Genomic DNA, 25,342 nt, shown 5'->3' on the forward strand with positions numbered 1-25,342 from the left:
TCAGAGATAGTGCCTTTTAGTTGAAGTAAAAAATGTCTTTTTGAAATCAGATACATTGTGCTTCAATTATCAGCATTCCCATTTTGAATTTAAGAAATTACCAGATGTTTGATTTTGAGTTTCCTAACGTGTAAAAATTATGATAAAAGTGTCCTAAAATCATGAAACCTAGCATATAGAGTTTTTGGGAGGAATAACCTCTATAATGCATTTGAGGTACCTACAATAGTGTCCAGTTCAGTTCAGTCGCTCAGTCGTGTCCGACTCTTGAATTGCAGCACGCCAGGCCTCCCTGGGACCCAGTAAATAACTGTTACTCATTGTGTTTGGATTCTGTTTTTACACACTTGTCTTAAACTGAGGCTGAGTATAAACTGGGAAATAGAGCATCGGGGGGGGGGGGTGTGTGTGTGTGTAGGCATATAGAGCATCGGGGTGTGTGTGTGTGTGTAGGTGTGCATTTACTTTTTTTTAAATTGGAGAAACAGTAAAGCTCATGTGATTTGATGAAGAGCTTGGTATCAGATTTCTTGAATGGTAGCTTATTTAGAAGTAAGAGTCAATCAATCAGAGAGTACTGTTAAGGTCCCAGTGCCTCCAGGCTTTCAGAGTAGTTTTGACAGGTTTGGTAGGTAGAATGTCAAGATTTTAAATTTTCTTGTCAGTGATTGTTCTTTGCATAGATCAAGAAGATGGATGTGTTGAACAAAAATGACAAATAATATCTTACAAATTGGAGATTTTCAAGGACACTACCAACTGTAATATAACGAGTCTCATTTTTGGGTCACCTTTCCTGCCTTTGCATTCTTTTAGAGACGTTTTGTTTATGTTATGATTGAGAAGAACGTATTGGTATCTAGACTCTATTCCTTCTTTGTAGACACTTAGTGATAATTCCTTCTGTAGCTTCTATTCAAGTAATTGAAGATAAGCCATTATTTTAGTGATTTTTTTTTTCATTTTGAAAGATGGCAGCTTAAATAGGAGTTGAATTATGTTAGATTGCTTGTTTAAATTAGCTGAACAGTGACTTCTTTAGGGACTTCCCCGGTGGCTCAGCGGTAAAGAATCCGCCTGCAGTTCACGAGCCGCAGAAGACACGGGTTCAATCCCTGGGTGGGGAAGATCCCTTAGAGGAGGAAATGGCAACCCACTCCAGTATTCTTGCCTGGAGAATCCCATGGACAGAAGAGTCTGTCAGGTTATAGTCCATGGGGTTGTAAAGAGTTAGACACAACTGAAGCAACTTAGCACACATGCACATGACCTTTTTTACTCTTAGAATTTCCATGGAAATAGTGTGGCTAAATGTCACAAAGCACTGGAATTTTGGAATCTGTCTGTGGGCTGCCTCTAACTTAATGCTTATTGATCCCTTATTTACTAGGATTCTTTGAAAACACACTTTGAGCCTGTAAATGGTTCTGTGCTAAGGAGAACAGTTTTTATTTCTTTACATGTCTTTAAGAAATTAGATGTATTTGATGGTGTAGCACCATTGCTATCAGATTTGAACATATTGGTTTCAATACATTTAATTATTGAAACCAATATGTTCAAATCTAACAAGATGTTTTCCTAGGGCACTATGATTCCTCCTGTCTGACCCCATACTTATCCCTACTTCCAAGTCCTGTTCAAGCTGTTCTCTTAGATTCAAGTATCATCTCAAGTCTTACTATTCTCCATATAGCAATAGTTTCCTTTGACCTGTAATTTAGCCTTTTGTGCCCTTATATAGCATTCAATAAGTTAAATATATATAATTTAAATATTTTATTGAATTATATTTAATAATTTAAATATATAGCATAAAGTATGCTAAGTCACTTCAGTTGTGTCTGACTTTTTGCGATCCTATGGACTGGAACTCACCAGGCTCCTCTGTCCATGGGATTCTCCAGGTAAGAATACTGGAGTGGGTTGCTATTTCCTCCTCCAGGGGATCTTCCTGACCCAGGGATCGAACTCGTGTCTCTTAAATCTCCTGCATTGGCAGGCGGGTTCTTTACCACTAGTGCCACCGATTCATCTAATATTTATGTGTCATACCTTATATCAGAAATCCAAAGATTAAGTCATGGAATATTGGAGTTAGGATTTAGAGTTGAGAGATAGAAATGCAAGTGCCTGCCTTGTGACTTTGGGCAGGTTAGTGTTTTGAACCTATGTTTCCTCATTATATATTTACTTCTTAGGTTTTTATAAGGATTAAATAAAATAGTCATTCACTCACATATATCATTAAAAAAGTATTGTTTGCATATAGTGAAGTGAACCAATCTTAATTGTATAGCTCAGTATGTACATCCATGTAACTGCCACCCAAATCAAGATATGAAACATTTCTGACACCTCAAAAGGATCCCCTGTGCCCCTTTTCATTTAGTACCCTCCAAAGGTAACTAAATCCAAAGGTAACTAGTGTTCTGACTTGGTCACCATAGCTTAATTTTTTTAAACAGCTTTATTGAGATATAATTCATATACCATAAAATTTACCCACTAAAATGTACAATTCAGTGGCTTTTAGTATTTTCACAGTTGTATAACCATCACAACAATCAATTTTAGAACATTTCTTCACCCTAAAGAGAAATTCCACACCCCTAATTCATCAGTACCAATACCCCTGATCTGTAAGCAATCACTGATCCTACTGTCTGTCTATTTAGATTTACCGGTATGGGTATTTCATGTAAATGGAATCAGACAGTATGTGGTCCTTCTGACTTCTTTTTACTTATCATAATGTTTTCAAACTTCATCTGTGTTGTTGCATGTATCAGTGCTTCATTTCTTTTTATTGCTGGATAATTTTCCATTGTATGGATCTGATATACATTTTATTTATTCCTTCATCTGTTGATGGATATTTGGGTGGTTTCCATTTTGGGGCTGTCATGAGTAATGCTGCTTTGTGAATATTTACGTACAGGTTTTTGTGTGGACACAAACTGTAATTTCTTTTGGCTGTTTATGTAGGAGTGGAATTGCTGGGTTGCATGGTAATTCTAATTTCAACATTTTGAGGAGCTGCTAGACTGTTTTCCAGAGAGTCTTCTCTGTTTTACATATCTATCAGTAGTGTATGCAGGTTTAATTTCTCCACATCCTGGCCTACACTTGTTACTGTTTATCTTTTTGATTATACACCCATCTGCTGGGTGTAAAGTGGTATCTCATTGTGATTTTGATTTGCATTTCCCTAATGGCTAATCATATTCAGCATCTTTTTACCCATTTATTTGCTGTCTATAAATAATCATTAAAGAAATGTGTACTTAGATTCTGTGACTAATTTTTATTGGGTTATTTGCTGTTTTATTTTTGAGTTATAAGACTATATATGTATATATATTCTAAGTACAACTCCTTAACATATATGTGATTTGTAAGAATTGTCTCCAGTTCTGTGGACTGTCCCTTTGCTTTCTTGATAGTGTCTTTGAAGCACAGAATTTCTTGATTTTTGGTGTCCAGTTTATCTAGTTTTTCTTTTGTTGCTTGTGCTTTTGATGTCATATATAAGAAACCATTATTGAATTCAAGCTTGTAAAAATTTGTCTGTTCTGTGAGTTTTATAATTCTGGCTTCTACATTTAAGTATTTGATCTGTTTTGAGTTAATTTTTGTATGGTGTGAGGGTAGGGATCAATTTCATTCTTTTGCATCCGGCTGTACAGTTTTTCCAGCACCATATATTAGAAAGATGATTCTTTTCCCTATTGAATGGTCTTGGCACTCTTGTTGAAAATAAGTTGACTGTAAACATGACCATATATTTCCAGACGGTCAGTTCTGTTCCATTGATTTGTGCATTCATTCTTAGCTCCAGTGCCACACTGTCTTGATTACTGTACCTTTGTACTAGATTTTGAAATCAGGATGTGTTAGTCCATCAACTTTTTTTTCCCAAGATAGTTTTAATTGTTTCAATTATTATTTTGAATTTCCATGCCAATTTTAGGATCAACTTGTCAGTTTTCACCAAAAAAATCAACTAGGATTTTATTAGGGATTGCACTGACTGTGTATGTCAATTTGGGAAGTATTGCCATGTTAGTATTGTCTGAGCTGCTGCTGCTGCTAAGTCACTTCAGTGTATGTGCTGCCGAAGCGAGCGCTACTAAGTCGCTTCAGTTGTGCCTGACACTGTGCGACCCCATAGACGGCAGACCACCAGGCTCCCCCGTCCCTGGGATTCTCCAGGCAAGAATACTGGAGTGGGTTGCCATTTCCTTCTCCAATGCGTGAAAGTGAAGTCACTCAGTCATGTCCGACTCCCAGCAACTCCATGGACTGCAGCCTACCAGGCTCCTCCGTCCATGGGATTTTCCAGGCAAGAGTTCTGGAGTGGGTTGCCAGGGCCTCCTCCGATTATCTGAGTTAGTGGAGGTGATGGAATTCCAGCTCAGCTATTTCAAATCCTAAAAGGTGATGCTGTTAAAATGCTACACTCCTTATACCAGCAAATTTGGAAAACTAAGCAATGGCCACAGTCCTGGAAAAGTTTTCATTCCAATCCCAAAGAAAGCCATGCCAAAGTATGTTCAGACTGCTGTAGAGTTGTGCTTATTTCACATGCTAGCAAGGTAATGCTCAAAATTCTTCAAGCTAGGCTTTAACAGTACAGGAGCTGAGAACTTCCAGGGATACCTGCTGTATCATAGAGAAAGCAAGGGAGTTCCAGAAAAACATCTACTTCTGCTTCGTTGACTATGTTAAAGCCTTTATGTGGATTGCAACAAACTGTGGAAAATTCTTAAAGAGATGGGAATACCAGACTACCTTCCTGCCTCCTGCGAAACCTGTATGCGGGTCAAGAAGCAACAGTTAGAACTGGACATAGAACAACAGACTGGTTCAAAATTTAGAGAGGAGTACATCAAGACTGTATATTGTCACCCTTTTTATTTAACTTCTATGCAGAGTACACCATGTGAAATGTTGGGCTGGATGAATCACAGGCTGGAATCAAGATTGCTGGGAGAAATATCAATAACCTCAGATATGCAGATACTACTACTCTAATGGCAGAAAGTGGAGAGGAACTAAAGAGCCTTTTGATGAGAGTGAAAGAGGAGAGTGAAAAGCTGGCTTAAAACTCAACATTCAGAAGACTAAGACCATGGTATCTGGTCCCATCACTTCATGGCAATTAGATGGGGAAAAAGTAGAAACAAGGACAGATTTTATTTTCTTGGCCTCCCAAAACACTACAGACGGTGACTGCAGCCACAAAATTAAAAGACGCTTGCTCCTTAGAAGAAAAGCTGTGACAAATCTAGACAGTGTATTAAAAAGCAGAGATATCACTTTGCTGACAAAAGTCCGTCTAGTCAAAGCATTGGTTTTTCCAGTAGTCATATATGGATGTGAGAGTTGGACCATAAAGAAGGCTGAACACCGAAGAACTTATGCTTTTGAATTGTGGTGCTGGAGAAGACTCTTGATATCCACAGCAAGGATATCAAACCAGTCAATCCTAAAGGAAATTAATCCTGGTTATTCATTGGAAGGACTGATGCTGAAATTGAAGCTCCAATATTTTTGCTGCCTGATGAGAAGAGCCTACTCATTGGAAAAGACTTTGATGCTGGGAAAGATTGAGGGCAGGAGGAGAAGAGGGTGACAGGATGAGATGGTTGGGTGGCATCATTGACTCAATGGATGTGAGTTTGAGCAAACTCTGGAAGATAGTAAAGGACAGGAAAGCCTGGCATGTTGCAGTCCATAGATTCTCAAAGAGTTGAACACAACGACTAAACAACAACATTTGTTTCCTAGGCTGTCTTCACTCTTTTTTTTTTCTGTTTGCTGTTGTGATTGGGTGAGTTCCAGTGCCCTGTCGTTAAGTGCAGTGACCCTTTTTTTTCTTGCTTCATCTGGTCTGCTGTTGAACCTTCACGTTATATTTTCCATTTCAGTCATTGTATTCTTCAGCTCTGTGACTTCTATTTGGTGCTTCCTTTTATTTTCTGCCTCTGTTTTGAGATTCTCACTTTGTCCCTCCATTTTTCTCTTGAGCTTGGTGAATATCTTTATAACCATTCTTTTGTACTTTCATCAGGTTAAATCACTTATCTCTGTTTCATTAAGGTCTTTTTCTGAGGTGTTACCTTGTTCCTTCACCTGAAACATATTTGTCTGTTTTTTCATTTTCCCTGACTCTGTGTTGGTTAGATATGCATTAGTTCGTTATGCATTAGATGAAATAGCCACTGTTTAGTTTTGAAAGAGTGACCCTGTGTAGGGGATGAATCTTATCATTCAACTTTGCCTTTAGCTCTTGGTTGTCTCTCAAACCTTTGTGAATGTCCCAGCAGCCTACTTTATTTTCAGTGGCCCCCAGTAGTTTAAGATGTGCCAAGACCTGTCAGTATCCCAAAGTGGAAGAACTCTGCTCCTAGATAAAAGGCTGATTGGAAGCCAGACTCTTAGGCAGCTGCCTTTAAATTATGCAGATAGGGACTTCCCTGGTGGTCCAGTGGTTAAGAATCTGACTTCCAATGTAGGGGACATGGATTTGATCCTTGGTCAGGGAACCAAGATCTCATATGCTGCAGGACAACTAAGCCTGTGTACCACAACTACTGAGCCTCTGCGTTAAAACAAGAGAAGCCCCTGCTACAACTAGAGAGAAGTCCACGTGTCTCAGTGAAGAGCCTGCACACCACAACTAAAGATCCTGTATGCTGCAATGAAGATCCCATGTGCCATAACTAAGAACTGACACAGCCAAATAAATGTTAAAAAAAAATATGCAGATAGCTACAGTCCTGTGGGATTCTGAATGTAAGCCTTGTTGACCACTAGAATTTGGCAATCTAGAGGTGTCTTCTGGTGGCAACTGCAAAAATCAAGGCATCAGATGAGGGTACAAGCTCTGTTCTGTGAGATACTGACAAGCTGGAGCAAATCAGAGGAAGAGTGCAAAGATGTCACCCACCAGCCTTTGTCTCTGAATAATATTTCAGCAGGTGCTTAGATGTGTGTTAAGTTAGATGCCTGCTCGTCAGGCCAGTTCTTTATGATAAGCAAATAAACATTTTTCACAGAAAGTTTGGGTGTTTTTCAGTTGGCTTCTGTGCTGGGCTCTTGGTGGTTTTCTGTGGGTGTGAGCCCTTTGAGAACTGTTTCTCAGTTTACTGTAGCCTTGTGGGTTTCATGAGTGCAAGTGCTGTCAGGTTTCAAAGTTGGATGTATTGGGGGTCATCTCTCAGGTGCATCTTAAAAGTTGGGCTGCCAGATACAGGGTTCAAACCCTTCACTCCTCAGGGAGAAGATTGGGATTTTGAGTTCCTTCCTGATTGTGGGTCACTACATGAGGGTGTGGGATTTACTTTGAAGTAAAATTTCTCTTGTTTGTCTGATGTGTAGGATTTGCTCAGCTATGGGGTTATATGTGTGTATGTGTGTATGTATAATTTTTTATTTCTTCCCTGCAGGAAATTGTTCTGTATATAGCTGTAGATTTGTGGGAGGAAGCGAGTTCAAGATTCTGCAACATCACCATCTTGAACTGGAATTTCAAATTATCCTTTAATAACACAACCTTGATACTGACATTGGTATAACCCACTGATAGATTTCCCCCATTTTACTTATATTCATTTATCTGTTTCTGTGTATGTGTGTTAACTACTACAATTTTGTCATTTGTGTGTAAGTTCCTGTATTATCCACAACAATCAAGAAATTAAACAGTTCCAACACCACAGGAACCCCTTTTCTAACCAAACCCATGTCCTTTCCTGCTCTCTCCTGTCACTAACCCTTGACAACAATATGCTTGTTTTCTAAAATTTTGTCATTTCACGCATTTTTATAAATGGAATAATATAGAAAATAAAAAAGATTTATATATTTTTTATTTCATTTTTGGCTGTGGTAGGGTCTTTGTTGCTGCATGCAGGCTTTCTCTAGTTGTGGTGAGCAGGGGCTACTCTTCATTGTCGTGTGTGGACTTCTCACTGAGGCGGCTTCTCTTGTTCTGGAGCACAGGCTCTAGGCGCTCAGGCTTCAGTAGTTGCAGCATATGGGTTCTAGAGGGCTGGCTCAGTAGTTGTGGCACACAGGCTTAGTTGCTGTGCAGCATGTGGGATCTTCCTGGACCAAGAATCCAACTGGTGTCCCTCACATTGCAAGGTGGATTCTTAACCCCTGGACCACCAGGGAAGCCCTGTATAACATTTTTGTTGTTCAGTCAGTAAGCCATGTCTGACTGTGATCCCATAAACTGGAGCATGCCAAGCTTCCTTGTCCTTCACTATCTCCTGGAGTTTGCTCAAATTTATATCCGTTGAGTCAATGATGCTATCTAACCATCTTATCCTCTGTTACCCCCTTCTCCTTTTGTCTTCAGTCTTTTAGGATGGACTTTTTTTGCTCAACACAATTCCCTTAAGAGTCAACCAAGTTGTTGCATGTATCAGTAGTTCATTCTTTTTCTTTCTTTTTAACTTGTTTGCCTTTTTGGCTGTGCTGGGTCTTAGTTGTTGCATGTGGGATCTTCGATCTTTATTGTGATATGTGAACTCTTAGTTGCAGCATGTAGGATTTATTAAGATGGTGAAAATGTAATTGTGGTTTCACAACCCAATCAAAGAGTGGGAAAAAGACCTAAACAGACATATCTCCAAAGACATGCTGCTGCTGCTAAGTCGCTTCAGTTGTGTCCGACTCTGTGCTACCCCATAGACGGCAGCCCACCAGGCTCCTCTGTCCCTGGAATTCTCCAGGCAAGAATACTGGAGTGGGTTGCCATTTCCTTCTCCAACACATGCATGCATATGAAGTCGCTTCAGTCGTGTCCGACTCTGTGCAACCCTGTAGACAGCAGCCCACCAGGCTCCTCTGTCCACAGGATTCTCTAGGCAAGAATACTGGAGTGGGTTGCCATTTCTTTCTCCCTCCAAAGACATACAGATGGCTAATAAACACAGGAAAAGATGCTCTATATCACTCGTTATTAGAGAGATGCAAGTCAAAACTACAGTGAGATATCACTTCACACTGGTCAGAGTGGCTATCATCAAAAAGTCTACAAACAATAAATTCTGGAGAGGATGTGGAGAAAAGGGAACTCTCTTGTACTGTTGGTAGGAATGTAAATTGATACAGCCACAATGGAAGACAGTATGGAGATTCCTTAAAAAACTAGGAATAAAACTACCATATGACTCAGCAATCCCACTACTAGGCATATACCCTGAGGAAACCAAAGTTGAAAAAGACACATGTACCCCAATGTTCATTGCCTGCAATAGCTAGAACGTGGAGGCAATCTAGATGTCCACTGATAGATGAATGGATAAAGCAGCTGTGGTACATATATACAATGGACTATTACTCAGTGATAAAAAGGATCACATTTGAGTCAGTTGTAATGAGATGGATGAACCTAGAGTTTATTATACAGAGTGACGTAAGTCAGAAAGAGGAAAACAGATATCGTATACTAATACATATAAATGGAATCTAGAAAGATGGTACTGATGAAATTATTTGAAGGAGTGGAGATAAGTCTCCACGCTCCAGCCGTGGAGACAACAGACATAGAGAATAGACTTATGGACATGGAGCGGTGGGGAAGGAAGGAGAGGATGGGTTGTATGGAGAGAGTAACATGGAAACATACATTACCATGTGTAAAATAGATATGGTAGCCAGTGGGAATTTGCTGTATAACTCAGCAACTCAAACTGGGGCTCTGTAACAACCTAGAGGGGTGGGATGGGAAGGAGGTGGCAGGGAGGTCCAAGAGGGAGGGGATATATGTACCTATGACTGATTCATGTTGATGTTTGACAGAAACTAACACAATACTGTGAAATAATTATCCTTCAATTAAAAATAAATTTAAATAAAATAGGTGCAGTTTTAGATCGTGAATTTTACATCATTATAACTAGGCTCAAACACATCTTTATTAGTCAAAATGGAAACCATTACCGTCAACACATTTTTACCAATGAGAAATAAGTTTGTTTATTCCTTTAGCATAAAAATCCTTGCTTTGGGATTTGATGAACTCTTGGAAAGCATTTTCTGCCTCCTGCTGGTTATGGCGGAGAAGGCAATGGCATCCCACTCCAGTACTCTTGCCTGGAAAATCCCATGGACGGCGGAGCCTGGTAGGCTGCAGTCCGTGGGATCACTGGGAGTGGGACACGACTGAGTGACTTCACTTTCACTTTTCACTTTCATGCATTGGAGAAGGAAATGGGAACCCACTCCAGTATTCTTGCTGGAGAATCCCAGGGACCGGGGAGCCTGGTGGGCTTCCGTCCATGGGGTCACACAGAGTCGGCCACGACTGAAGTTACTTAGCAGCAGCAGCAGCACCTGGTTATGGAAACATTTTCCCTTCAAAAAGTTGTCGAGAAGCTTGAAGAAGTGGTCATTGGTTGGCGAGAGGTCAGATGAATATGGCAGATGACACAAAATTTCGTAGCCTAATTTGTTCAACTTTTGAAGTGTTGGTTGTGGGAAGTTTGTTTCTCTGGAATAAATACCTAGGAGTACAGTTATTGGGTTATGTGATAGTTAAGAAACTGCAGAACTCTTTTCAGAGTTGTACCATTTTACATTCCCACCAGCTTTGTATGAGTGATCCAGTTTCCCTGAATATTTGCCTGACTTTGGTGGTGTGACTTTTTAAATTTTATTCATTTTGATGGGTGTGTATTCAATAGTATTATCTCGTGGTTTTAATAGATTCATTTTGAGTTGATTTTGTATAAAGTGTTAGCTTGAGGTTTTCTTTTTTCTTTTTGCCAGTGGATTTCTACTTGCTTTAACACCATTTATTGAAAAGACTTTCCCTACTAAATTAGATTTGAGTATGTTGTGATGGTTTCTGAGTTCTTTCTTCTTCATTGATGTATGTCTATTATTCTACCAATTCCACACTATTTTGATTACTGTAGTCATATAATAACCCTTAATATGGAGTAGTGTGATTCCTCTCACTTTATTCTTTTTTGTCAGGATTGTTTAAGTCTTTCTAGGGCCTGTGCTTTTCCATGTAAATTTTAGAATAAACTTGTCTAAGTCTACAAAAAGATACTGCAGGGATTTTTATAGGAATTATGTTAAATCTAAGATGAATTGGGGCTTAGATGGTGAAGAATCTGCCTGCAGCGTGGGAGACCCGGGTTCGATCCTTGGGTTGGGAAGATCCCCTGGAGAAATGAATGGCTACCCACTCCAGTATTCTTGCCTGGAGAATTCCATGGACAGAGGAGCCTGGTGGGCTGTAGTCCATGGGATTGCAAAGACTTGGACCTGGCTGAGAGACTGCACTAAGATGAATTTGGGACAAATTGACAGCATTATTATGTTGAGTCTTACAATCAATGAGCATGTATGTTCCACTGATTTAGATCTTGATTGCTTTCATTAATTACTAAGAGAAGTTCAGTTCAGTTCAGTCGCTCAGTTGTGTCTGAGTCTTTTTGACCCCATGGACTGCAGCACACCAGGCCTCCCTGTCCATCACCAACTCCCGGAGTTAACTCAAACTCAGGTCTATTGAGTCGGTGATGCCATCCAGTCATCTCAAATATTTAGGCATAAATCTAACAAAATATGTACAGGACTTACAAGCTGAAAACTATAAAACACAGCTAGTTTTTTTTTTTTAATATTTAAAAATTTTAAGACTAGAAAGTTTGGATAAAGAGAAAAGTATAATTTCACCACTAAATTGTTCTAAATTTTGTATAAGTAATTTATTTAATAAGTATTTGATGATCATCTGTTATTTACAGAGAATGTGCTAAGTCCTAGGGCTAGACCTATCCTTGTCTTTCTGAAACCTACAAATCTATTGGAAAAGACAGGTATTGCCTTAAAAAATCGCAAACATAAATATATAGTTACAGCTGTGATTACTTTGAGGGAAAGCTGATGCGTTGAGCATATGTGGTAAGAGATTGATCAGGTTTGGTGGTCAAGGAAGACTTCTCTGAGATCATAGTTCAGCTGAGATCTCAAGGATGAGGAGTAAACTAGGTGAACCTAGTGTTGGAGGGAATCTTTCATGCAGAAGAAGTGTGTGGGAAGGCTTTGTGGCAGAAAAGTAGTATGGATGTAGCTTAAGAACTGAGGAAGTAGAGCAAGAGAAATCTGGCAGGAGGTCAGATAATACAGGGCATACCATGTAGACCATATTAAGAGAAAAATGTCTTAAATATGAAACAGTGAGATAATGAAGTTTTAAATAGTGGAATATTATTTATTTTGTTTGTTTCGGCCTTGCCATGTGGATTGTGGGACCTTATTTCCCTGTCCAGGGATTGAACCTTCCCCTTCAGCAGTGAAAGTGTGGAGTCCTAACCCTACTGGACTGCCAAGGAATTCCTAAATTGTGGAATAATTTAGTATTTGCAATTTTAAAAGGTGAAAGCTTCAGTGTGTAGAGCAAATTGGACAGGGGGTGGAGCAAGAGTGAAAGTAAGGGACCTAGTTAAGATATTGTCCACATGTGAGTTGCTGGTACTTTGGAACTAGGGTGGTAGTGAAAATGGACCATGAACTTCCAGATGTTCAAGTTGGATTTAGAAAAGGCAGAGGAACCAGAGATCAAATTGCCAACATCCATTGGCTCATTGAAAAAGTAAGAGAGTTCCAGAAAAACATCTACTTCTGCTTTATTGACTACACCAAAGCCTTTGACTGTGTGGATCACAACATATTGTGGAAAATCCTTAAAGAGATGAGACTACCAGACCACCTTACCTGCCTCCAGAGAAATTTGTATTCAGGTCAAGAAGCAACAGTTAGAACCGGACATGGAACAACAGACTGGTTCCAAATTGGGAAAGGAGTATGTATATGTATGTATATTGAGTTATGTATGTTATGTATATTGAGTATGTATATTGGGAAAGACTGTATATTGTTACCCTGCTTAATTAACTTATATGCAGAGTACTTAATGCAAAATGCTGGGCTGGATGAAGCACAAGCTAGAATCAAGATTGCTGGGAGAAATATCAATAACCTCAGATATGCAGGTGACACCACCCTTATGGCAGAAAGCGAAGAAAAACTAAAGAACCTCTTGATGAAAGAGGAGAGTGAAAAAGTTGGCTTTAAACTCAACATTCAAAAAACTAAGACCACGGTATCCGGTTCCATCACTTCATGGCAAATAGATAGGGAAACAATGAGAGACTGTACTTTTTGGTCTCCAAAATCACTGCAGATGGTGATTACAGCCATGAAATTAAAAGATGCTTTTTTCTCAGAAGAAAAGCTATGACAAACCTAGACAGCATATTAAAAAGCAGAGACATTACTTTGCCCATAAAGGTCCGATTAGTCAAAGCTATGGTTTTTCCAGGAGTCATATATGGATGTGAGAGTTGGACTATAAAGAAAGCTGAGCACCAAAGAATGATACTTTTGAACTGTGGTGTTGGAGAAGACTCTTGAGAGTCCCTTGGACTGCAAGGAGATCCAACCAGTCCATCCTAAAGGAGATCAGTCCTGAATATTCATTGGAAGGACTGATGCTGAAGCTGAAGCTCCTATACTTTGGCCACCTGATGCGAAGAGCTGACTCGTTGGAAAAGACCCCGATGTTGGGAAAGATTAAAGGTGGGAGGAGGAGACGACAGAGGATGAGATGGTTGGATGGCATCACTGACTTGGTGGACATGAATTTGAGCACGCTCCAGGAGTTGGTGATGAACAGGGAAACCTGGTGTGCTGCAGTCCATGGGGTTGCAAAGAGTCAGACACAACTGAGCGACTGAATTGGAAATGGACAGACGTGGATAAGTTAAAGAGAAATATAGGAGATGAAATCAGTAAGGCATGAGGATTAATTGGATATGAAAAATGAGTGAAAGAGAATCAAAGATGATGTCTTAGTTCTGCATGGGATGGAACCTGAGTACTGGCTTTCAAGCTTGCCCCAGTGTTTACTGTCCTCAGGGGCTCTCAGATTCTGCTGTGTATGCACAGCGTCCTGCTGCCAGGTTTATGGAGGACACTTGGGTCTGCTGTGGTGTTTGCATGTATGTACACAACCAGTCCATTCTGAAGGAGATCAGCCCTGGGATTTCTTTGGAGGGAATGATGCTGAAGCTGGAACTCCAGCACTTTGGCCACCTGATGCGAAGAGTTGACTCATTGGAAAAGACTGATGCTGGGAGGGATTGGGGGCAGGAGGAGAAGGGGACGACAGAGGATGACATGGCTGGATGGCATCACTGACTTGATGGACGTGAGTCTGAGTGAACTCCGGGAGTTGGTGATGGACAGGGAGGCCTGGCGTGCTGCAATTCATGGGTTACAAAGAGTCGGACACGACTGAGCGATTGAACTGAACTGAACTGAACACAAACTTTCATCAGTCTGGGATATTTGGAGACTTTATGAATCCTCTAATGGCTGTCTGTCTTCTTGGAATTTCCTGATAAATCTTTGATTCGTTCTCTGGTTTGTTGCTTGCCTCATCTAGGACCCAACCACAGGGTATTGGCCACTAAGATAGACTAAAAATGTTCCTACCTAGTGAGTCCCCGCCAGCTGTGAAAGTGAAATTGTTGATATTCATGTCCTTCCTTTCCTTGGCTGGTGAATCTAGGGGCGGGGGATATATGGGAGAAGCTCTTGCTATGAATTGCAGAGATTCATGGTGTTCTTACTGAAAGTTAAGTAGTTTTCATGAATAAATATTTTTAATTTTGTTATATTCACTTAGTTTCCAAGCTGAAATTTGTCAGCTTTTAAAGTTCCTTTTTGAGAAAAGATTTATTAACCTCTTTATTGTCATGACAATAATCATGGGATTTCTTTGGAGGGAATGATGATTGAATTTTGATGATGATGAATCAAGTCTGTGATTGAATTTTGGTCAGAGTATCTTACCTGTGTAACCACCTCCTTAATCAAGATACAGCACACTTATTTCAAGAGGTACCTTTATGCCTTTAACCAGCCATTTTTCTCCCTCCCCCATTCTGGCCTGAGGCAATTACTTGTCTGGGGTTTTTTTTTTTTTTTTCACTGTTGATTTATTAGTCTTTTCTAGAATTTCAAACACAGTTATACCTCACATACTGTGGTTCAGTTCCAGACCACTGCAGTAAATCAAAATAAAGTGAGTCATGTGATTTTTTTGTTTCCCAATGCATATAAAAGTTATATTTACATTCTACTGTAGTCTGTTAAGCTTGCAGAGTCTAAAAAAATAATTTGTTGTTGTTCAATTGCTTAGTTGTGTCTGACTCTTTGCGACCCCATGGACTGTGCATGGAAGCACACCAGGCTTCCCTGTCCTTCACTATCATCTGGAGTTTGCTCAAGCTCATGTCCATTGGATCCATCACCAATTGGTGATGCCATTCAACCATCTCATCCTCTGTTGTCCCCTTCTCTTTCTGCCCTCAATCTTTCCCAGCATCAGGGTCTTTTCCAGTGAGTCAGCTCTTTGTATCAGGTGGCCAGAGTATTAGAGCTTCAGCTTCAGTATCAGTCCTTCCAGTGAATATTATGGGTTGACTTCCTTTAGGATTGATTGGTTTGATCTCCTTGCTGTCCAAGGAACTCTCAAGAGTCTTCTCTAGCACCACAGTTCAAAAGCATCAATTCTTTGGCTCTTAGCCTTCTTTATGGTCCAACTCTCACATCCATACAATGTATATATTTAATTCACGGGGAACTCTACCCAATACTCTGTAGTAGCTTATATGGAAAAAGAATCTTAAGAGTGGATATATGTATAACTGATTAATTTTGCTGTACACTTGAAACTATTAATAACAAAATTTATAAATTGACTATAATGAAAATGAAAAAGAAAACTTGATAAAAATTGCTGTCATCTGAATCTTCATTGAGTTATAGTAGTAACATAAAAAAAATCACTGATCAAAAAAAAGAAAAAGAAAAATGAAAAAAAATCATTGAAAGTGGGTCACCTTGATAAATATAAAGAAAAAGTTTGAAATGTTGCAAGAATTACCAAAATGTGACACAGAGATACAAAGTGAGGAAAATGTTGTTGGGAGACTTGCTCCACACACGATTGCCACAAACATTCAGTTTGTAAAAAAAATGCAATATCTGCAAAGTGCAAAAAATGAGGTATGCCTGTAAATGGAATCATATAGTATGTACTTATTTGTGTCTTGCTTCCTTTGCTCACCATAATGTTTTATGTAGTTTAATTGGTGAAGTAGTTTTCTATGGTATGGATAGACCACAATTTGTTTATCCATTCCCCTACTGGTGGCTATTTGGGCTGTTTAGAGATTTCGTCTATTATGAATAGGGTTACTATGAACGTGACTATTTCTTTTGGGTAAATACTTGAAATGGCTAGGTCATATAGTAGGTGTATGTTTTACTTTTTAAGAAATTGCCAAACTGTCTTTTCAAAGTGGTTGTACCACTTTATATTCCTAACAGCAATGTATTAGAGTTCTAGCTGCTCCTGTATTCTTATCAATGCCTGATCTTTTTAGTCTTTTAAATTTTAGCCATGCTAGTGGATGTATAGTGGTGTCTCATTTTATTTTTTCCTTATCAATTTTATTGCAAAATGATTTATGTGTAATAAACTGCATCTATTTGAAGCGTATAGTTTGATGAAATTTTCAAGTTGTATACACTTGTGAAACTGCTGCCAAAATCATGATACAGTAGGTTCCCATCACCCTCAAAAGCTTCCTCATGCTCTCTTCTGTCCTTCTCTTCTTACATTCCTGAACCTTAGTAACCAGTGATTTACTTTTTGTCACTATAGGTTAGGTTACATTTTATATAAATGGAATAATACAACCTTTACTCTTTGTGACTGGCTTATTTCTTTGGCTGTGCTGGGTCTTACTTGCTGTGTTTGAACTTAGTTGCAGGATGTGGGACCTAGTTCTCTAACCAGGGTTTGAGCCCGGGTCCCCTGCTTTGGGAGCGTGGAGTCTTAACCACTGGACCACCAGGGAAATTTTTCATTCAGCAAAATGATTTTGAGGTTCACTCGTATTTTTGCCTGTGTCCTTTTTTATTGCTGAGTAATATTCTGTTGTATGAATAAATCACGATTTGTTTATTCATCTGTTATTGGACATTTGGGTCATCTCGTGGGCTTCCCTGGTGGCTCAGAGGGTAAAGTGCCTGCCTGCAACGTGGGAGACCCGGGTTCAATCCCTGGGTTGGGAAGATCCCCTGGAGAAGGAAATGGCAACCCACTCCTGTACTCTTGCCTGGAAAATTCCATGGACGGAGGAGCTTCAGTCCATGGAATCGCAGAGTGGCACACGACTGAGCAACTTCACTTCTTAGTGCTTGACACTGTATGAAAAGCTTCTGTGAACATTACAAGTCTTTATGTGGTGATATGTTTTTGTTTCTCTTGAGTAAATAGTAGTAAGCAGAATGACTGGCCTGTATAGTCGTATACATTAAATTTTAAGAAACTGCCAGATAGTTTTCCAAAGTGGCTTATAACATTGTACATTTCCATTGGCAGTGTATGAGAGATCCATGTATTCCTTATTTCTGCCCACATTAGTGTTTTTAGTATTTTTAATTGTAACCATTATAAATGTGGTTTATACATCCACGACCATTATGGATGTGTAGTGTTATGTCATTGTGGCTTTACTAATGATGCAGAGCATCTTTTTCTGTTTGTTTTGCTTATTGGCTATGAGTACATTTGCTTTTGTGTCCATATCTTGCTCATTTAAAAAATTGGTTTGTCTTTTTATTATTGCATTATAAGAGTTATTTGGGCTTCCCTGGTGGCTCCAGTTGGCAAAGAATCTGCCTGCAGTGCAGGAGACCCCCTGTAATGCAGGAGACCTGGGTTTGATCCCTGGGTTGGGAAAATACCCTGGAGAAGGAAATGGCAACCCACTCTAGTATTCTTGCCTGAGAAGTCCCATGTACAGAGGGGCCTGGTGAGCTACAGTTAATGGGGTTGCAAGGTTGGACACGACTTAGCAACTAAACCATCACCACCATAAGAGTTCTTTATATATTGTGACTATGAGTCTTTTGCAAGATATATGCATTGCAAATATTTTCTCCCATTTTATGACTTGTCTTTTTGTTTTCTTATTGGTGTCTTTTGAAGAACATAAGTTTTAAGTTTCATTGAAGCCTAGTTGGTCAGTTTTTAAAAATTCTGTGTCTTTTACTCTTTGTATCCTGAGAAATCTTTGTTACTCAGGTTGCAAAAATTTTACCTTTCAGTATTAGACGGCATGCAGACATAAAAAAAACCCCAAAATGTAAAAAGGTGAAATAGTCATAATTCTTTTTTTTATATATATATATTTTATTTTATTTTTAACTTTACAATATTGTATTGGTTTTGCCATATATCAGCATGAATCTGCCACAGGTATACACGTGTTCCCCATCCTGAAGCCTCCTCCCTCCTCCCTCCCTGTACCAAGTCATAATTCTTAAACACAAAAATACTAGGAGACTGGTTATGCACATCAATTTAAATCTTCAGGTTGTTTCTGAAAATGAAGGGGTTTAGCTAGATCATTGGTAGTTCTAAACTCTTTTGGATTTTGAGCTCCTCTGAGAGTTGGATGAAAATAAGAATTTTTCCCAGGGAGCATACAAAAACAAGACAGTTTTACACACAGTTTCAGGAGATTGTGAATCCCTTGAATCCTAACCATAGGTCCTTTAAGGGCTTGTGGATTGGTTAAGAACCCTTAGCGAGCAGTTCTTTTCTTTAAGTATTTATCTAAGATTTATCTCTTTAATTTGCCAGATTCCATTATACTTTCCCCACAGATGTCTTAGCTGTTTCTTTCTTGGTCTCCAAAAATATTTGTTTTGTTTTTCTTTGGGTAGTTTTCATTATGGCGGTAACAGACCTAAGTCTAAAAGGAGGGATAGAGCGAGTGGTTAAAACTGAACACTTCAGTGATTTTAGTAATTTATATTAGAATATGGCACCGTTTATACAAAGTTTTGTGTTGTGTGTGTTTTTTTAAATATCTGTTACAGTTTGGTGTTTGAAGAATTGCTCCCCCAACTGCAGGATTATCATTAAAATTGATTCATTTTACTTTAGGAAGTAAAAATGTGTCTAAAAATTTGTCTAAATAGTGTTATAGGTTAAATCCTTCCACATATTCATGTTTGATAAATTTTTTTCCTTGCAAATTGACAGTTCATGTCTCGTTATCTAATGGGATGTTAATATTTTGTGTCAGTTTGTACTTTTTAAATATAATCAATAGCTTTTTTCATGTATGCTATAAATATTTGTCTAATTTTATTGTTGCTATATGTATTTAAATATATATAGACTCAAAAGTTTAGGTGGTGGGCGCCTGGACTGGTCCCTAGCTGAGCCACCGCCCGGCTGGCTGGTCCCTGAGGCGGCTGGCGGGGTGAGGGGTGGGGGTGCCAGGCGTGCGGCCTTTCGCCATGTACACCTTTGTGGTGCGCGATGGGAACAGCAGCGTCTATGCCAATGAAGTGTTCTGGCTGCTGCTCGCCACAGGCCACTGGAAGCGGCTGCAATGGGACAACCCCAGGTTCAGCCTGATGCTGGAAGAAAGAAACCAGCTGCCCTTCAGGAGACTGGATCGTGAGCCTGGGCTGATGCACTTTGTGAATTACTACAGAGTGGCCGACAAACTGTGTCGCAAAGCATCTTTAGTGAAGCTCATCAAAACCAGCCCAGAACAGGCTGAGTCCTGCACATGGTTCCGCGAGTCCTACATGATTTATCCAACCAACCTTAAGACCCTAGTTGCTCCAGCTCAGAATGGAATCCATCCACTGCTCCATAGTTCAAGGACAGACGACAGAGAATTTTTCCTGACTTAATATAACAGAAAGAAAGAGGAGGGAGAGGGCAACGCTTGGATTGCAAAGTCATCAGCCGGAGCCAAAGGTGAAGGCATACTCATCTTCTCAGAAGCCACAGAACTGTTGGATTTCATAGACAACCAAGGCCAGATACACATGATCCAGAAATACCTGGAGCACCCGCTGTTCCTGGAAGCCTGGTCATCGCAAGTTTGACATCCGAGGCTGGGTCTTGGTGGACTGTCAGTTTAATATCTACCTCTATAGTGAGGGTGTCCTGCAGACTGCTTCAGAACCTTATCAGGTGGATAATTTCCAAGATAAAACCAGCCACTTGACTAATCACTGCATTCAAAAGGAGTACTCAGAGAACTATGGGAAGTATGAAGAAGGGGAACGCAATGTTCTTTGAGGAATTCAATCAGTACCTAACAAGTGCTTTGAACATCACCCTGGAAAGTAGTATCTTACTACAAATCAAAGGTATCATAGAGTTACCCAGTCCTTTCTCTTTCTATTAAATGTGTCTTGATGGAGCTTTGGGAGTTTGTGCCTTTTGAGGAATTGTTCCATTTCAGTTGTCGAGTTTAAGGACAAAAATTATTTGTTATATCCCTGTATTATCCTTTTAATATCTATATTATCTGTAGTGATGAAACTTTTTAAAATCCTTATGCTTAATCCTTCAGTTACCTTATATTGGTAATTTATATCTTCTCTCCTTCACTTGGGCAGATTGGTTAGAGGCTTATCAGTTTTATTAATCTCTTCTAAAGGTCAGCTTTTGGCTTTATAGATTTTCTCTGTCATTATTGTTTTCGATTTCTTCATGTTCTTTATTATTTTTATTCTTCTCCTTTTGAGGGGCTTGCTTTTCTTTTTCTAGTTTCCTTAAAGTATAAGGTCAGGTCACTGATTTGAGATATTTAGTTTTTTAAAAAAATACAAGCATTTAATGCCTTCAGCTTTTCTATAAGAACTTCTTAGCTGCATCCCACAGATTTTGCTTTTGTGTTTTTGTTTTCATTTTATTAAAATACTTTCTAGTTTCCCTTGTGGAAAAAAAAAGTTTATATGTAGCTTAAATTGTTAGAGAAATGTAAATCAGAACCATGATGAGGTATTACTTCATACCGGTCAGAATGACTAGCGAAAAGTCTACATATAACAAATGCTGGAGAGGGTGTGGAGGAAAGGGAACCCTTCTACTCTGTCGGTGGGAGTGTAAAGTGGTGCAGCCACTATGGAAAACAGTATGGAAGTTCCTTAAATAAAAGTAGGGCTGCCATATGATCCAGTAACCCCACTCTTAGGCATATATCCAGAAAAGATGAAAACTCTTAATTTGAGAAGATACAGATACTCTAGTGTTCATAACAGCACTATTTACAGTAGCCAAGACGTGGAAACAACCCAGGTGCCAATCTGGTTGGTTGGTTTAAGAAGAAGATGTGCTGGTGGAGGAGTGGGAGCTGGGGGAGGGGTTGAGCATGCATGCATGTGTGTGTGTCTGTGTATAAATAAAATGGAGTATTACCCATAAGAATAAATGAAATAATGCCATTTTCAGCAACATGAATGGACTTAGAGATTATCATGCTAAGTGAAGTCAGATAAAGACAAAATATTATATAATAACACATATATGGAGTCTAGAAAATAATACAAGTGAATCTATATATAAAACAGAAACAGACTCACAGACATAGTAAACAAACTTATGGTTTCCAAAGGGGAAAGGATAAATTAGGGGTAGGGGATTAACAGATATGAACTGCTATACATAAAATAGAGAAGCAGCAAAGATTTACTGTATATCACAGGGAACAACAATATTTGATATCTTGTAATAACCTGTAAGGGAAAATAATCTGAAAAAATAACTGATTCACTTTGCTGTATGCCTAGAACCAACACAGTATTGTAGGTCATCTATACTACAATAAAAAATTTATGTGTAGTTTAATATTTTCATCATTCTGTGTGATTTCTTCTATTTCTTCAAGACTTAAGTCATTTAAAAATAAACATTAAGAATAGAAAAGAAATTTGTGTTTAGCTTCTATTCTTCAGATAGGGAATAATATTATGAGTGACTAGATTGGAAGAGTTTGAGTGTGTCCTTTATTACTATCCTCCCTTACTACTCAGGTTGTCCAGATGTTTTTTGACCATGAGATGTAACACTTCTCTTAGGAGTAATTTAATGATTAAACAATTTGAGAAGTTTGTAACACAGTTAACGTTCTTTTAAAATCAGTATTTAAGTCAATGAGTCTCTGCTTTGGTTATAATAGAAAATCATCTGGAAAGTTTTTTGTTTTTTTTTAATTTAGGTAGATTGCCGCCGCTGCTGCTGCTAAGTCGCTTTAGTCGTGTCCGACTCTGTGCGACCCCAGATAGCAGCCCACCAGGCTCCCCGTCCCTGGGATTCTCCAGGCAAGAACTCTGGAGTGGGTTGCCATTTCCTTCTCCCATGCATGAAAGTGAAAAGTGAAAGTGAAGTCGCTCAGTTGTGTCCGACTCTCAGCAACCCCACGGACCAGGCTCCTCCGTCCATGGGATTTTCCAGGCAGGTAGATTTCATAGAATGTAAAATTCAGCAGTCATCTTTTTAAAGTGTATAATTTTATGGCTTTTTGTACATTCAAAATGTTGTGCAACTACCACTATGTTCCTTTTTTTTAAGATTTATTTATTATTTTTGGCTTTGCTAGGTCTTTTTGCTGTGTGCAGGCTTTCTCTAGTTGTGGCAAGCAGGGGTTATTCTTCATTGTGGTGCGTGGTCTTCTCATTGTGGTGGCTTCTTTTGTAGTAGAGCATGTGCTCTAGGTGCGTGGGCTCAGTAGTTGTGGTTTGCAGGCTCTAGAGTACTGGCTCAGTAGTTGTGGTGCACAGGCTTAGTTGCCCCAGAACGTGTGGAATCTTCCCAGGCCAGGGATTGAAACTGTGTCCCCTGCATTGGCAGGTGAATTCCCTGGACCGCCAGGGAATTCCACTTTCTAATTCTAAACATTTTCATCACCCCAAAAAAGAAACCCAAGGCCATTAAGTAGTTACTCTGTATTTCTGTCTCCTCAAACCTCTAGTTATCTTAATCTGCTTTCTGTCTCGGTAGATTAGTCCATTCAGGATGTTTCATATAGACAGAATCATACAATTTGTAGGCTTTTGTGTCTGGCTGCTTTCACTTAATGTGTTTTCAAGGTTTATCCATTTTGTAGCATGTATTAGTACTTTGTTTCTTTTTCTTTTTAAGGCTGACCAACATTCCATTGTATGGATGAATGTACCACATTTTGTGTATCCATTCATCATTTGGATTATTTCTGTTTTTGGCTATTATGATTAATGATGTTAAGAACATTTAAGTGCAAGTCTTTGTTTAAATACTTGTTTTTAACTTTCTTGGATGTTTACTTGGAAGTAGAATTACTAGATGTATTTTAATTTCTTGAAGAATTGCCAAGCTGTTTTCCACAGCAGATGCAGAATTTTATATTCACACTATGAATGAATGAAAGTTTTAATTTCTTTGCATCCTTGTCAATGTTTGCTGTTTTCTCTAAGAAAAAAATGCAACTTTATTGAGATACAATTCACTTACCATATAATCCATCCACTTAAAGCATACAATTGAAGTGAAAAAATAGAACTGCTGTATGATTCAGCAGTTTTACCTCTGAGTATTTACTCAAAGAAAACAAAACACTGATTTGAAAAGATATATGCATACCAGTGTTAATTACAGCATTATTAACAAAAACCCAAGATATGGATGGAAACCCTTTTGCTATTGACTTGCAAGAGTTCTTTATTCTGTATACAATTTATTACATAGATGCTTTACAGTTACTTTTCTCATTCTTTACTTTTTTTTAAACTTACCTTAATATTGTGGTTTGGAGCACAAGGTTTTTAATAAGATGAAGCCCTGTTTATTTATTTTTTCTTTTGTTGCTTATGCTTTTGATAACATATTTAATAAACTCACCTATCCAAGATTACAAAGCTTTATGCTTATGTTCTGCCTCAGAATTTTATAGATTTTGCTCTTTCATTCAGGTCTTTGATCTGTTTCATGCAATTCTTTATTATGTGAGTAGAGGTCCAATTTCATTCTTTTTGCATTTGGATATCTAGTTGTTAGAGTACTGTTTATTGGAAAGACTTATACTTTGTTCATTGAATTACCTTGCTACTTTTGTTGAAAGCAATTGACAGTAAATGTGTGGATGTTTTCTGAACTGCCTGGTCTTCTGTTCCATTGATCATTATTTTTATTCTTGTGCCAGTGCCACACTGTCTTGATAATATCGCTTTGTAGCAAGTTTTGAAATTGAGATGTGTGAGTCCTTCAGCTTTGTTCTTTTTTTCAAGATTGTTTTGGCTGTTCTGGGACCTCTGTTTTTCCTCTGTTTTGCATTTCCTCTGTGAATTTTAGGATCAACTTGTCTATGTCAACAAAAAAGCCAGTAGGAATTTTATTAGGAATTATGTTGTATCTCTAGAGCAGTTTGGGAAATATTGCTGTCTTAACAGTGTCAAGTCTTCTAATTCATGAACATGGGATGTCTTTGCATTTATCTTTTATATCTTCCAGCAGTAGTTTTTGGTTGCAAACCTTGCACTTTTGTTAAATTTTGTTAAGAATTTTTTTTATTTTTGGTACCATTAAAATAGAATTTGAAAATTTAATTTTTGGATTATTTATTGCTTATAGATAGCTGTTCAGTTGATTTCTGTATATTAACCTTGTATCCAGCGATCTTACTGAACTTTTTCATTAGTTGTAATGGTTTTTTAGTGGATTTCTTAGGTTATTTTTTAATACAAGATCATGTCATCTATAAAAGGCAGTAGTTTTACTTCTTCTTTTCCCATTTGGATTTTTTATTTCTTCTTATTCCATAATCGACCTGTTTAGAACCTGTAGTATAATGTTCAGTAGAAATGATGAATGCAGACATGCTTATTTTATTCCTATCCTAAGAGGAAAGCATTCAGTCTTTTACCTTTAAGTAGTTATGACCAACCTAGATAGCATATTGAAAAGCAGAGACATTACTTTGCCAACAAAGGTCCGTCTAGTCAAGGCTATGGTTTTTCCTGTGGTCATGTATGGATGTGAGAGTTGGACTGTGAAGAAAGCTGAGTGCCAAAGAATTGATGCTTTTGAACTGTGGTGTTGGAGAAGACTCTTGAGAGTCCCTTGGACTGCAAGGAGATCCAACCAGTCCATTCTGAAGGAGATCAGCCCTGGGATTTGTTTGGAAGGAATGATGCTAAAGCTGCAACTCCAGTACTTTGGCCACCTCATACGAAGAGTTGACTCATTGGAAAAGACTCTGATTCTGGGAGGGATTGGGGGCAAGAGGAGAAGGGGACGACAGAGGAGGAAATGCCTGGATGGCATCACTGACTCGATGGACGTGAGTCTGAGTGAACTCCGGGAGTTGGTGATGGACAGGGAGGCCTGGCGTGCTGCGATTCATGGGGTCGCAAAGAGTTGGACACGACTGAGCAACTG

At 38.8% G+C, this 25,342-nt stretch overlaps 1 protein-coding gene and 1 pseudogene across 7 annotated transcripts in view; both read left to right on the forward strand.

Moving 5' to 3' along the window:
* UIMC1 (ubiquitin interaction motif containing 1) overlaps positions 1 to 25,342 on the forward strand; it is a 139,130-nt gene that overhangs the window by 1,114 nt on the left and 112,674 nt on the right. Inside the window, exon 1 of one of the 7 annotated variants that reach the window (XM_006076326.3) lies at positions 22,325 to 22,384. The exons of 5 other annotated variants lie outside the window; for them this stretch is intronic. The gene's annotated coding sequence lies outside the window, so the exon portion shown is untranslated. Of the gene's footprint in view, positions 1 to 22,324; positions 22,389 to 25,342 lie in introns of those variants that run through there. One more of the 7 variants, XM_006076327.3, reaches the window with a different exon arrangement.
* LOC102409483 lies at positions 17,909 to 21,380 on the forward strand (annotated as a pseudogene).

This window comes from Bubalus bubalis, chromosome 9 (genome assembly GCF_019923935.1).
Source record: "Bubalus bubalis isolate 160015118507 breed Murrah chromosome 9, NDDB_SH_1, whole genome shotgun sequence".
Lineage (NCBI taxonomy): Eukaryota > Metazoa > Chordata > Mammalia > Artiodactyla > Bovidae > Bubalus > Bubalus bubalis.